The sequence below is a fragment of the Toxorhynchites rutilus genome, unplaced genomic scaffold (genome assembly GCF_029784135.1).
Source record: "Toxorhynchites rutilus septentrionalis strain SRP unplaced genomic scaffold, ASM2978413v1 HiC_scaffold_10, whole genome shotgun sequence".
NCBI lineage: Eukaryota > Metazoa > Arthropoda > Insecta > Diptera > Culicidae > Toxorhynchites > Toxorhynchites rutilus.
In genome coordinates this window covers 267,487-280,516 of record NW_026599652.1, presented here as the reverse complement: position 1 = coordinate 280,516, position 13,030 = coordinate 267,487, and the positions used below count along the sequence as shown (strand labels likewise).

The 13,030-nt window shown below is 38.5% G+C and overlaps 1 protein-coding gene across 1 annotated transcript in view; it reads left to right on the top strand.

Moving 5' to 3' along the window:
* LOC129781445 (uncharacterized) overlaps positions 1–13,030 on the top strand; it is a 324,032-nt gene that overhangs the window by 56,269 nt on the left and 254,733 nt on the right. Inside the window, exon 6 of the mRNA XM_055789175.1 lies at positions 8,924–9,079. The gene's annotated coding sequence lies outside the window, so the exon portion shown is untranslated. The remainder of the gene's footprint in view (positions 1–8,923; positions 9,080–13,030) is intronic.

The following is a 13,030-nucleotide window of genomic DNA, read 5'->3' as shown; positions in this document are numbered from 1 at the left end:
ACTGCCACGGCTGCCTATGCTTTCAAAAATAGTAAAGTATTACATTACATCAAAATGCCTCGGCCAACGAATATGTTCGAATATGCTCTCCAACGTGAATAGGTTCACAACAATACGATCAACGAAGGAAAATATTAAGGAATTCACCTCTATTCCGGATCCCGAACGGGTTGAAATTGGCAAAATAATGCATTTTGTAACCCGTTCGACTTCGATTAAGCACATTTATCAATCCGTTCGTCTTCGAATTATTTCGAAATTTGTTTATCATCATTGCAAGGATGCCAAATTTGCAGACAAGTTCGCAATTTTACTGATATTAAATTTTTATCGGAGACTCTATTCTGTTGCAGTCTACAGGGCTATCGTATTTCTTTTCTATATGTCTTGACTCAATTCCCTGCAGTTTTTCAAACATCACTTTACTATTCTCACGATTACAAAGGTAGCTGGCAGGTATTTATACACATCAACATTTCATATTTTCGACGAAGACCTTCTGCTGGCATCTCTGGAGGTAATGATATTTACTAAATTCCTAAAGGGCACTGTTTAGATTTGGTGCGCTCTATCGCATTTGTGTACAAAAAGATCAATTCAAAAACAAAATTTGCAAATGAGAGTCCATCTGAGGAGGATATTCTAAAAAAAAATGTAAGATTGTCATTTGTTTCTTTCTTAAATGTAACAGCACTATTCGCATTTCCGCACATCGGGAAGAAAAGATAGCATTATATTAGATCCGCCATTATGAAGGTCAGCAAACTCAAATCAATGTGATATCTAATGGACAGACCAATCCACCAACATTGATTCCAAGTGCCCCAGCAAACTTGCAATGACAGCTTCACCAATGTAGAGCCCTCCGCCAAATCTATCAGCAGCTAACATCCGTCCAAATCCAATATTCGCACATACTTTGTCGAACCTAGCATACTACCCATACCTCTCGCCAATGCCATCAGCCGGTAGCATTCCAGCTTCGATAACTTCGAATGGGGCGATCCCGGACCAGCGCCAACACCTGTCAATCAAGGATCATCTAGTCAATCCACGATACCAAACAGCGCAAGCTCTCCAATGCCATCATCACCTGCGATTGGAGTGGGCGCGGAAACTTCACCATCAGCAGCTGCTTCATCAAATGTACCCTCGGGCACTGCCACTGCCATTACCGCTGTTGGAACACTTAAAGCACAACCTGCGACAGTTGCGGAGGCGGGCGCTGCCCGGCTAGAAGGTTTCCTAATATTGTGGTCGAGGAGCAAGAAAACCGTGACTGGTTGGACATTTTCTTTACCTTGTGTCGGGTGTGAATCCTGATGACCGTGGTACAGCGCGGACTCGATTATATACAGTTTTTGATTTCTGTTCACTGTATATAATCGAGTCAAATTTTTTTTTATTTGTTTTTTTTACATGTATTTTTCGATTTTTGAAAATAAAAGAGGAATTTGATTTTTGATTCATCCCCTTTAAGTCAGAAAACACCTTTCTCACACGAAAAAAAATAATTTTTCCAGATTGTCTTAGGAGGTGATAGACGATTATATTTGATGAAAAAAATACTCCTACGCATATTTTCGAATTTCAACAATGACAGAGTTATAGAACAGAGAAGAGATAGTTTTTTTTTGTTTCGGACTCTGTTGCTTCAAACTGGTTCTACATTAAAAAGTACGCTAAGGAAGACAATTTTGATGATTTCATTTGCAAGATGAGAAAAATTAGTACAGGATTAGTAGTGGAACAACTCAATTAGTGGATGTTAATAACATTTTGGAAGTGAAAAACTTCAAAGTTAATATTTTTTAATGTGTTATTATTAATTTTATCCTAAAATTTTAAATTGAACTACATTGTTTTGCAACAATTAAATTGAAGTTCTTTAACCGCTCTAAAATTCGTTCTTTGACGCCCAACTTCTATCTTTCATTATTTGGCTGCAATATCGTTCTAAACAATTCCTGGTGAAAATTCAAGCAATATCTTAAAAAATCCCGATTTTTACCCCACTGCACATGTAATAGCCACTTAAACATCACCTTAACGCTGAAAGGCTCTTCCTTCTTGAAATAAGCTAGAAAAAAATTTTTTTTCCAAGCTGTATATAATCGAGTCCAAAATTGTATATAATCGAATCACATATAATCGAGTCCGACCTGTATATCTATACTCGTCTCCGGCAAGATGCTTAACGGTAGTTTTCGTAGGAGTGTTGCTCTATCTATATCAACTCGGCTGTTTCCGCAACAATAACACCGATCGGTTGGAAAAAGCTCGCAGAATTGTCGTTCAGCAGATCAACAATGCTTACGGAGTGAGACCAAATATCATTCCTCGGGCACGAATGGTTCCTCCCAGGCCGGTTGCTGCGGATGTGGCAGTTAATTATCTTTAAGCGGCACAAAACCCGGTTCCAGCACCTCCAGCTGAGTAACCTCCTGTGGCCGCTTACCTCTTTAAAAATCAATGAGAAAAATTATAAATTGAAATCTATATAATTTTACAAGGTTTTACCTTTAATTCGAATGTAGACGAATGCACAATAAATAATTTGCTGCAGAAACTATAACTTTTAAAACCATTTGCCGTTTTGACGTGGGACTACGTATAACCGGAATATATGGAGGGTAAAATGAAAACCTAAACACAGAACATGCAGGAAAAAATGAAAGATTTCGAATGCTTATAGCTCGAACATTTCTTACTGGATAGGAGAGATGTTTGCATCACTTGATAGGGAATATGTTGTTTTTCATTAGATAAACAATTGAATAACTGTAAAATATTAGGCGTTATCTAAACGCCCTAACTGCATCGTTCTGATTGGCCCGATTTACGGTTTCCCTAACACAGCCATCAAAACCAAGCAGCTTTGGGGAAATCGGCATTGCAAATACATGAAAGTAGGGGGACTTTTGTTCTCATCGAAAAATGTTCCCTAACACAGACTTTAAAACCAAGCATGAAGTGTAGATATTGAAAAGAATTGGTCCCAAGATGGATCCTTGAGGAACACCTGCATTCACAATGAATTTCTCTGATGAAATTTTGTTTATAGAAACATTGAACGCTCTATCAGAAAGATAATTTTTTATAATTTTTATCAAGTATGTAGGAAAACCAAAGTTCTGAAGCTTGTAAATGAGACCATTATGCCAAACATTATCAAATGCTTTTTCAACATCAAGAAGTGCCATGGCAGATGATTTTGAAACTGACTTGTTTCGTCTGATTATATTGTATACTCTACGAAGCTGGTGAATTGTAGAGTGACCTTTTCGGAATCCAAACTGCTCATCCAAAAATATATTGTGCTCATCTGCAAAAGCAAGAATGCGCGTTAATATAATTTTTTCGAATACTTTCGAAATGCTGGGAGGAGGCTAATTGGTCGATAGCTCTTTGAAGAAGAAGGATCTTTTCCGGGTTTTAGTATCGGGATCACTTTTGCCAACTTCCAACTCGAGGGGAAGTAGCCAAGTGATAGACATCTGTTGAAGACAGAAGTCATAATTTCATATAAGTTGTTACTAAGATGTTTCAACTCAATGTTAAATATACTGTCGAAGCCGGGGGCCTTCATATTCTTCAACGAGCGTATAACCGAGATAACCTCTGCAGTCGAGATGATTTCACTCTCTTGAGGTACAGAATGGATATTGTCAATAGCCCTTACAGTATCATTCGCCGAAGCTTCAAATGGACTTGTAATGTTCTGGCCAAGATTGTGTGAACTAGCGAAATGGTTGCCAATTGCATTAGCCTTTTCGGCAGGTGTTATCAATCGTTCTGAATTGTCAGGTTGAAGAAGAGGAGGAATAGGATTAGACTTGGTCTTGAGAATTTTAGCGAGCCTCCAAAAAGGCTTGGAGTTATTCGGAAGTTTACTAATATCTTTTGCGAATTTTTTGTTACGGAGATCAATCATTCTGGCCTGGATAACCTTGGTTAACTGATTATACTGTCGTTTCCTCTCTCGAATACCAGTACGTTGGTACTGCCTTCGATAGAGGTTCCGAAGCCTAATCAAATGTTTAGTAATGGAATCAATTTGAACAGAGTCACTCACCTGAATCGTTTCTGGGATGTGGTTTTGGCGAGCCTGAATAACTGCAGTTTGAATAGAGCAGACCTGTTGCTTCGATATCTTCGGGAGATTCAAGAGGCTGATTGAGATCAATGTTGTTGTCAATAAGCTGCTGGAATTCCACCCAATTCGCACGATGATGGTCCCGTCTACATTGTGGCCTCCTGACTACGACATTCACTCCCAATTCAACCATCACTGGGAAGTGATCCGAACTCAACTCGTTAAGGGCAATAGGATCACCGATGTGGCGATCCATGTTGGTAATGAAGAAATCAATTATGGAATGTACTCCAGAACGAGAAATGCGAGTGGGGGTCGCTGGACTAAGAATCCTGTAGCGCCCACACTGTAGATCATCATTTAGAGTCACTCCATATTGATTCCTCCTTTGGTTTCCCCAGGACTGATGTCGAGCATTAATGTCCCCGCCGATGACGTATTTCGACTGCCTTCGTGTTAGCTTGATGATATCGTTTTTAAGAAGCAACGCTGAGCCATCTCTGATTGACGTCTGTTTGGGATAGTAGACCGCAATAGCTTCGATGATGTTGAGTTTCAGACACGGCGAAAGTCGATATCTGATGTTATTTCTGATGGCTAAGGCAACACCTCCTCCACCAGAACCAGCACGATCCATTCTCAATAGACGATAATTCGGGACTCGAATATTAATATTTAGTTTAAGATGCGTCTCAGTAACGATAGCTACGTTGATGCTGTTTGTCACCAGGAAGTCAGTGAACTCGATAAGCTTACTCTTAAGAGAGCAGGCATTCCAATTAATTAGCCTTAGAGATGACCGATCCATGGTTAAAATAAAAATGTAGCATAACTTGTACTTGTTCCTGTTGGTTGCGACAACTTCTAGTCTGTCGATCTAGTTCAAGAACAGGGTTGCAAGTTCTTGCATGCTATAAAGCTCCTCAGTAGAAGAGGAATGAGGTGAAGGTTTTGGTGTAGGTGATAAACCAATAGCTGCAACCTTACTATAGCTCGGTTGCTCCTTTTTTGGCTTTTCGCTAGAAGAGGCCGTTTGGGGGCGACCTGTAGGAAGTGGAAGAGGAGGAAGAACAGGAATCGTGCGAGAAACCATTGGAGGGAACTCTTTGTCAGTAAATTCTGGAACCTTCTTCCTATTCTGTGTTTTATCAGTAGCTTGCTTCCAGATACGTTTAAAATCCGCACGTTTTGTGCAGCTACGGCTGGTGGCTTGGTGACTTTCGCCACAGTTAACGCATTTGCGAGGTTCTTTTTCTGGAAGGCTGCAAGTGCTTGTTAGGTGGTCAGCAGCACACTTGCCACAACGAGTTTTCATGTGACAGTTTCTTGTTCCGTGTCCGAAACCAAGGCAATTTGAACATTGCGTTACATCCCGATGTTGAGGTTTGTATCGGTCCCATTGTACCGAGATGTTGAAGATCTCACTGATTTCTCTTATGCGAGTTATGTTGGCTGATCCTTTCTTGAAGTGGATCAGGTACAAAACATTGGAATACCCATTGTCTGGCGTTTTATGCCTAGTCATCCGATATACAGCTAACAGCTGAATATTGTATGATTGTTCCAGATCTTTTTTAATATCCTCCAACTCAATAGCAGGAAGACCTCGCAACACCACCTTAAATGGTTTTTCAGACGGCGTATCGTGAGTGTAAAACTCATGATTTTTTGATTTCAGGTATGATCCAATTATTTTATATTGCTCCAGGTTGGGACTAGTGATTTTAATCCCGATGCTGCATATTTTAAAAACTGGCTGCAATTTCAGCGCCAGCAGTTCAGACCTCAAAGTTCCTATATCTCTCGATGTTGTAAAATAAGGTGGTACTTTCACCTTTTTCTCTACATTTACTTTCTCGGTAGTTGGTTCCTCCTCGGTATGGCCATCCAATAAAGCATAGCGGTTTCTTTCTAATATTGGCTCCTTGCCGGTGTCCGATCGATGTCGTTTGTTGGTGCCATGTGGTATGCCTGGGTCGGTTGACCGGGTTTTCCCCATTGTTGTAGTCCTCAAGGGCAGACAGGTAGTTGATGAATCGCAGGTAGACAATCTGAAAAGAGAAATAAATAGCTTTTTAAAAATCAGGTAATGAATGGAGCTCCAAACACGTCCGTCTCTGTCGACGGTCGGAGTGGAATGATAAAAGTTTGCCTCAGCGAGATCCACTGTTTATACTCTAGGCAAGTGTTCCCCTTCAATCTTCTTCTTTTCCTCTGTTCGCGGAGACTTTAAATCCTACGATTTCCCCTTCAATGCTCGTTATTGACAGCTCTGTTCTGGAAAGCACGCAAATGGACAGAACAAATGTAAGGAAAAATGAAAACGCTTAAAGTTTTCATGAATTTTAACCATTTACAAACCAGGAGATTCCAATGTATAGCATATTAAACAAATCTTAGGGAATTTCCGATTCGTTTAGTATGTAAATCGCCAAAATCTGTTCGCGGCAAAAATAGTTATTAACATTAACTTTATTTCATAAAAACGTGACCTGTTTTCTGATTTGGCACCCTTAATGAAAGACGTAGTTCTACGTCAAAACGGCATGTAACGCTTTAGATAATTAATTTTTAAATGCTGATAAAAAATATCAGCCAAATCGGTCGAGTAGATCCTGATATATTGATACCACCAATTGAAAAACATGGTTTTGAGAAAAACGCGTTTGAAAATTCGTACAGCAATACTCTGTAACTCCTTCTATTCTCCTTCCTCCTTCTATAAGACCAGGTGATGACCTTGCAGCTTTATGTCATTGTAAACAAACAATGCTTCAATTTATATTCTACTGTGTAGATATTGGTGACTAGTGATCCCCGATACAGAAATCAATTATTAATCGAACGAATACGGTGCAACTATCGCAATAAACGAAGCCTGAGACGAGACATGACAATAGGGGGCCGATTCCGGACCACCACTTCTGTCAAACTCGGACCACTTGCAACTCGCCTTCTGATTGGCTAATGAGTAAAATAATTAACAAAGATAAATATGTTGCCAAATATATTCAAAATTGAATAATTGTTGCATTCACATTTCAATTTAGCGATAATTTCTATAATGGATTTGTTTTGTATATTTTCGTTTCTATTACGTCCGGTGTTCCCGAAGAGAAGGAAACATTGCATCGGAATTTCCACCCTACATCTTTTCGGGATTATTTTGCCATCTAGCATAGCATAATAGCAGCGACCTAACAAAGAAGAGCATTCAATTATTTTCCAACCGTAAAGCAGTTAGCAATATAATTATAATCTAATAACAAATAACAACCAACGCAGCAGAAAAGTATTTAAAATCATATTGGAACTTGAATAAACCATACATACCTACAGAAAAAAAACCTGAATAAACGCTATGTTATTATTTGGGAATGTATGATTTTATCAATATTTCAGTACTGTTAGTATTTGAACGATATCAAAGTTAAATTATAAGGCCTTATTTCCGTATACACTCCACGGTAAAAACGAATTGAAGTTTATCCGCGATGACAGAGATACGGTATCGATATCTGGAAACGAAATAAGCTTTTAACAAGTCTTACTACTCGGCCCGAAGGCACTTTTAAATTGTTAAAACCTGAATGAAAATTTTTACTTGGCGTTATTTATTTACTTGAAGAACGTCTTTCTTACCCTAACTTGACCTGTTTTCTATACACTTTGCGATATTCTCACTAAAACTACTCATTATAATATAAAATTATCTTCAGATACAATTTTTGTACGAGATTATTTTACCAAATGAAGAAAGCAAAGTTTTCCATTCACAATCAACACTAATATGATACGGAGAAGTTAATTTTCATTCATAATTTCTATTTGAAGAGTGTTCATTCTACCTGAAAACCCATCATTTTCTCTAACTCGTAAAACGAAATTTCATGGCGTGTCGTCCATTCCGTTTTCATCTTGAAGTGTAAACGGTAAGGCCCGTAATCTCTTGATAAATAAAATGAACTTTGAATTTAATTCATATATGTCAACATATCATACACCTACTATCAAATCTACGTTTTCTAGTTTTCTTTATCTCTTCACATTTTATTTTTTGGATACCAAAATAACAGGAAAATACTTATTGTTTAAAATATGTGATATTCGGTCGGAAGATTAATACAAAAAAAATTATGCAACTCAGAAAATACATGATACGAAGAACACATGTTTTTCATGGGAAAATAATCTTCCGAAATTTTATAACATTTGGCAACCTTCACATCTCGCTTCCCTGTTATCTAGCACTTGGTCGAAGAAAATGCAGAAAGAAGAGTAAGAAGCCAGTTGTCACGTCTTGTCTTAGGTGATTACATCGTGTTGGCTCAACCGATCCCGCTTCCGTTGCTACCTTCAAAATTTTTGTGTGCAGTCAGCCGATTGCAAAATTCCAGCCGTAAATTGCACTCAACCGAGGGCTGTGTGTTTTTGAAGTTATCCTTTGGCTTGTGTAGAGAAAAAGACTATACCTAAAAGTGTGTTTTTGTTTCCCGAGAATTCGCGTGAAGAAAAAATTGTGTCCGATCGGAAGTTCCCGTGTGTCCTTAGATTGACGACGCAGTTTGTGTGAGCATAACTCTGCAACGTGTCCGAAAAAGTTGTAGAAGTAAAACAAAACGTGTATGATTCTGTACGAAACCGACGGTGTGTAAACTAAATGTATGAGTACAAACAAACTGAAGTGTTTTGTCCAATCAATTAGCATTGTAATAGGTTATTGATAACAACTGTGATTAAATTATCTTAACTTTTTTTAATTAAATGAAGTAATTTTCCGGCTATGACTTTCATTAAATACTTTTTTACCCTCATGTATATTTTCAGGTGATTGCATCCAGAAATCTTTAGACGATATCGCACAAAATTCAGCCATTCGAAATGACGTTCCTTCACAACAAACAGGCTCAAAACAAAAGAATTCTGATACTGGAAATACGTTGTCTAGCAATGAAAGCATGTCTGTTGTCGATGAATTGAAAGGTATGTACAATAGAACAATCAATTTTTTTATTCTTCTAATTTGTTGATTCGTATGTTGTAATTTAAAAACCAAAGATTGTTTAAAGCACTGGTTGGAAAACTTATGAAGCGATCGCCGTTGACGTATTCTATGACCAAAACCGCGTTCTCTCTCGACCTCTCCGTCATTGGTTGCGATCTAAAATTGATTGGATAACAACTCGACAAATATTTGGATTTTTGAAATATTTTGAGCGTATCAGTGGTGCAATGAGTTTGTTCTCTATGATCGGAAAAATTACCGACTGGACCATTTTTGGATCCAAATGCTATTGGATTACATCACGGGAACACCAAGCCAAACTGATGCTATTGGATTACATCACGGGAACACCAAGCCAAACTGATGCTATTGGATTACATCACGGGAACACCAAGCCGAATGCGTAAATGGGTGCGAATATTACTTCGCTCGGACGCATTCATACGCAAACAATTTTTCATGACTGTTCCATGCGAAAGCAGAACAGAAACCGATGCGAGTGAAAGTACTCACGCCTTGCGTATGTCTGCTTTTCGCGTTGACGGTGGAATGGTGTCATCTGGATACGACATTAGTTTGTATGAGACCAGCTATTCTCTATCAGTCGCCCTTAAAGCAGTTTTAAATTGCTAAAATTTGTATGAAATTTTTTTCTTGGTGTTATTTACCTATTAGACGTACGTCGTTATGACCCTAATTTAAACGATTTTCAGATTTTTCAGATATTCTCACCAGAACATAACATTATAATATAAAATTATCTAGAGACACAATTTTTGCATGATATTTTTTCACTACTTGCAAGCAAAAGTGATTTTCATTTACATAGAGTACTAATTTTTTTTTGGGAAAATTAATTCTCATTCATAATTTTGATTTTAAAAGTGTGTTCATTTCTACTGCAACCCCATATTGTCATGCCTACTCCTCCATTCCGTAATACGAAGCTCAATGCCCAAACACTCATGCAAGCGAGCAAAACAAATCACGGTTTCTTCATGTGCCTATATTTTGTGACCGTGTTCGGGAACACATTGCGATCACCAATCATCATCAATGAGCAAGATTGTTATGATTTCAATAGCTTGCTTTCAAAGCAATTTTTAAGCTTTTGAACCGATAAGTGACAATCATATAATTCGTTGACATTTTATCTCTTGGATGAAGTGATTATTATACCACTCCATCCAGCCGGTAAAGAGGTATTAACGTTCAAAACCTTGCAGTCCAGCGTCACTCTCTCGTTTTAGAAACTTTGAACTAACACCCCGGTACAGAAATGAAAGACGTAGTCAAAACCAACATCTTCTATACAATTTTCGACTCTTTTGAGTTGTGTTGGAAAAGTTCTAGAAAGGATAGTAAATCGACGCCTAAAGACCTTTTTAGAGTCTAATAAGCTGCTCGATCCAAGACAGTTCGCTTTTCGTGCGGGAAAATGCACAGAAGATCACCTCGAAGATCTACAGGCTATTGTACATGACGTTATTGAGAAAGATCACCACGCAGATGTGGCATCACTTTATCTAAGTAAAGCATTTGATCAGCATGGAGATATCCAGTATTGAAGAGTCTCTTCGACTGGGTGATCCGTGGAAGACTAGGTTTCTATGTGAAAAGTTTCCTAGAAAATAGAACTCAGAGCCATAGTCAACAACACAAAATCTTCATTGAAAATCCAAGAAAGGGGAATTCCCCAAGGCTCGGTTGTATCGCCAACCCTCTTCATAATTATTATGCAGTCCCTTTTTGCAAAAAATCCGGAAAATGTAAAAATTCTTGTCTATGCGACATTGTGCTAGTACTAGCGACATTGTGCTAGTTTCAGTTAGCGTCACTGCATCAGCAACAAGAAAAACAGGAAGTGGGTTATATCTATGGTATAACCGCAAGGGTGACGTAGGACTATCGTTGATTTAGAGATCATTTGTTTGAATTTGAATCTGAATTCATTCTGAATGAATGAATATTTGGGGGACTTCGAAAACGAGAGTGTTACGTTGGATGCACAAGGTTTTATGCATCCAATATTGGATACGGAAATATTCTACTGATAGGGAAGAATAATCTTCAGAAGCTATTCTGTAACACTGTGACCAAATGTATTTGGTCACAGTGTTACATGGATAGAAAACATTAAAATAAACTCTTTCACTTGAATGTAATTTTAAATTCCCAGAGGAACTGGCAGATTATTTTCAGTAACGATTAGATATTACCACATTTTCCTCGATACTGGAAGCCCACCAGTGGTTTATGCTAACTCGATAACCATCTGTTAATAGCACTTGATTGAAACATATTTGGTCACAGTGTTACATAGATAGAAAACATTCAAATAAATTCTTTCACATGAATGTATTTTTAAATTCCCAGAGGAACTGGCAGATTATTTTCCGGATCTTTCTCGATGCTGAATGGCATCCAAACGGTAAGAATTCCGCGCGTGTATATGTGTGTGTAGCGGCTGCTTCGATGGTCACCTTCTCTTCTCCTGAAGGATCGGCTTCTCTGTGCTCCCTCACAGGTTCAAACAAACTGCCTGCGTTTCAGGGCAGATCTCGATCCTTCGCCGTCCAGCACCCTCAGCAACGATGTTGTCTTGTCGATGTCCTCACGAAAAATGAATGCGTCTCACCACCAGAATATCGCTTAAGTATGCTTTTTGTGCGTGATTGAATCGAGAGAAGGCATGGTTTACGATGGCAATTTGGAAGGCAAACTAGAGGGGAATGAACCCTCTGAGCTCGGAACTTTCGGCGACTGAGCAATAATCGATTGCGGGCGCATACAATATTGGATACGGAAATATTCTACTGATGGGGAAGAATAATCTTCAGAAGCTATTCTGTTAATTGCGATTGATTGAAAAATCACAAAACCAAATGTATTTGGTCACAGTGTTACATGGATAGAAAACATTCAAATAAACTCTTTCACATGAATGTATTTTTAAATTCCCAGAGGAATTGGCAGATTATTTTCAGTAACGATTAGATATTACCACATTTTCCTCGATACTGGAAGCCCACCAGTGGTTAATGCTAACTCGATAACCATCTGTTAATAGCACTTGATTGAAACATATTTGGTCACAGTGTTACATGGATAGAAAACATTCAAATAAACTCTTTCACATGAATGTATTTTTAAATTCCCAGAGGAACTGGCAGATTATTTTCCGGATCTTTCTCGATGCTGAATGGCATCCAAACGGAAAGAATGCCGTGCGTGTATGTGTGTGTGTTTGTAGCGGCTGCTTCGAGATCTTCCCGGGGAACAGTTTGTGGCATCACTCTCCTCCTGATGGATTCCCTTCTGGCCTAAGGTGCACAAACAGGCTCTTAGAGACACCGTTCATTCGCGCTTTCATGATAAACGAAGAGCTTCACCACAACAGCGACAACATGCTCCAATCGCTGTTCAATTAGAACTAAGTGGATTTCCGAGCGGCGCTCGCTTATATACCGATTGGTGATTTCAATAGCCTGTTTTGAAAGCAATTTTAAGACTATTGAAACAAGTTTTTGGATCAGAAAGTAACAAGTATAGAACGCGTAGACATTTTATCTATCGAATGAAGTGTTTATCATACCATTTCGTTCAGTTGTTTAGGAGCTATTAACGCTCAAAATCTCGGTCTCCGGCGTAACGCTTTCGTTTTCGAAACTTTGATTTTACACCCCGGTATAGAAATGTAAGACGTAGTCCTACGTCAAAAGACTTCAGAAAGCGATTGATTCTGTTCAAAACGGGGCTGGTTTCGATATATCCCCGAAAAATCAAAACTTCTGCATATATGTAATCCCAAAGCTCACTTCAAAGTTTCCAACCCTAAAATTTTCGAAACCCAAATTCCCTTAGTCAAAACTCTCAAAATACTTGCAAAAACTTTTGATAAGAGACTGATTTTTAAACCACATGCTCAG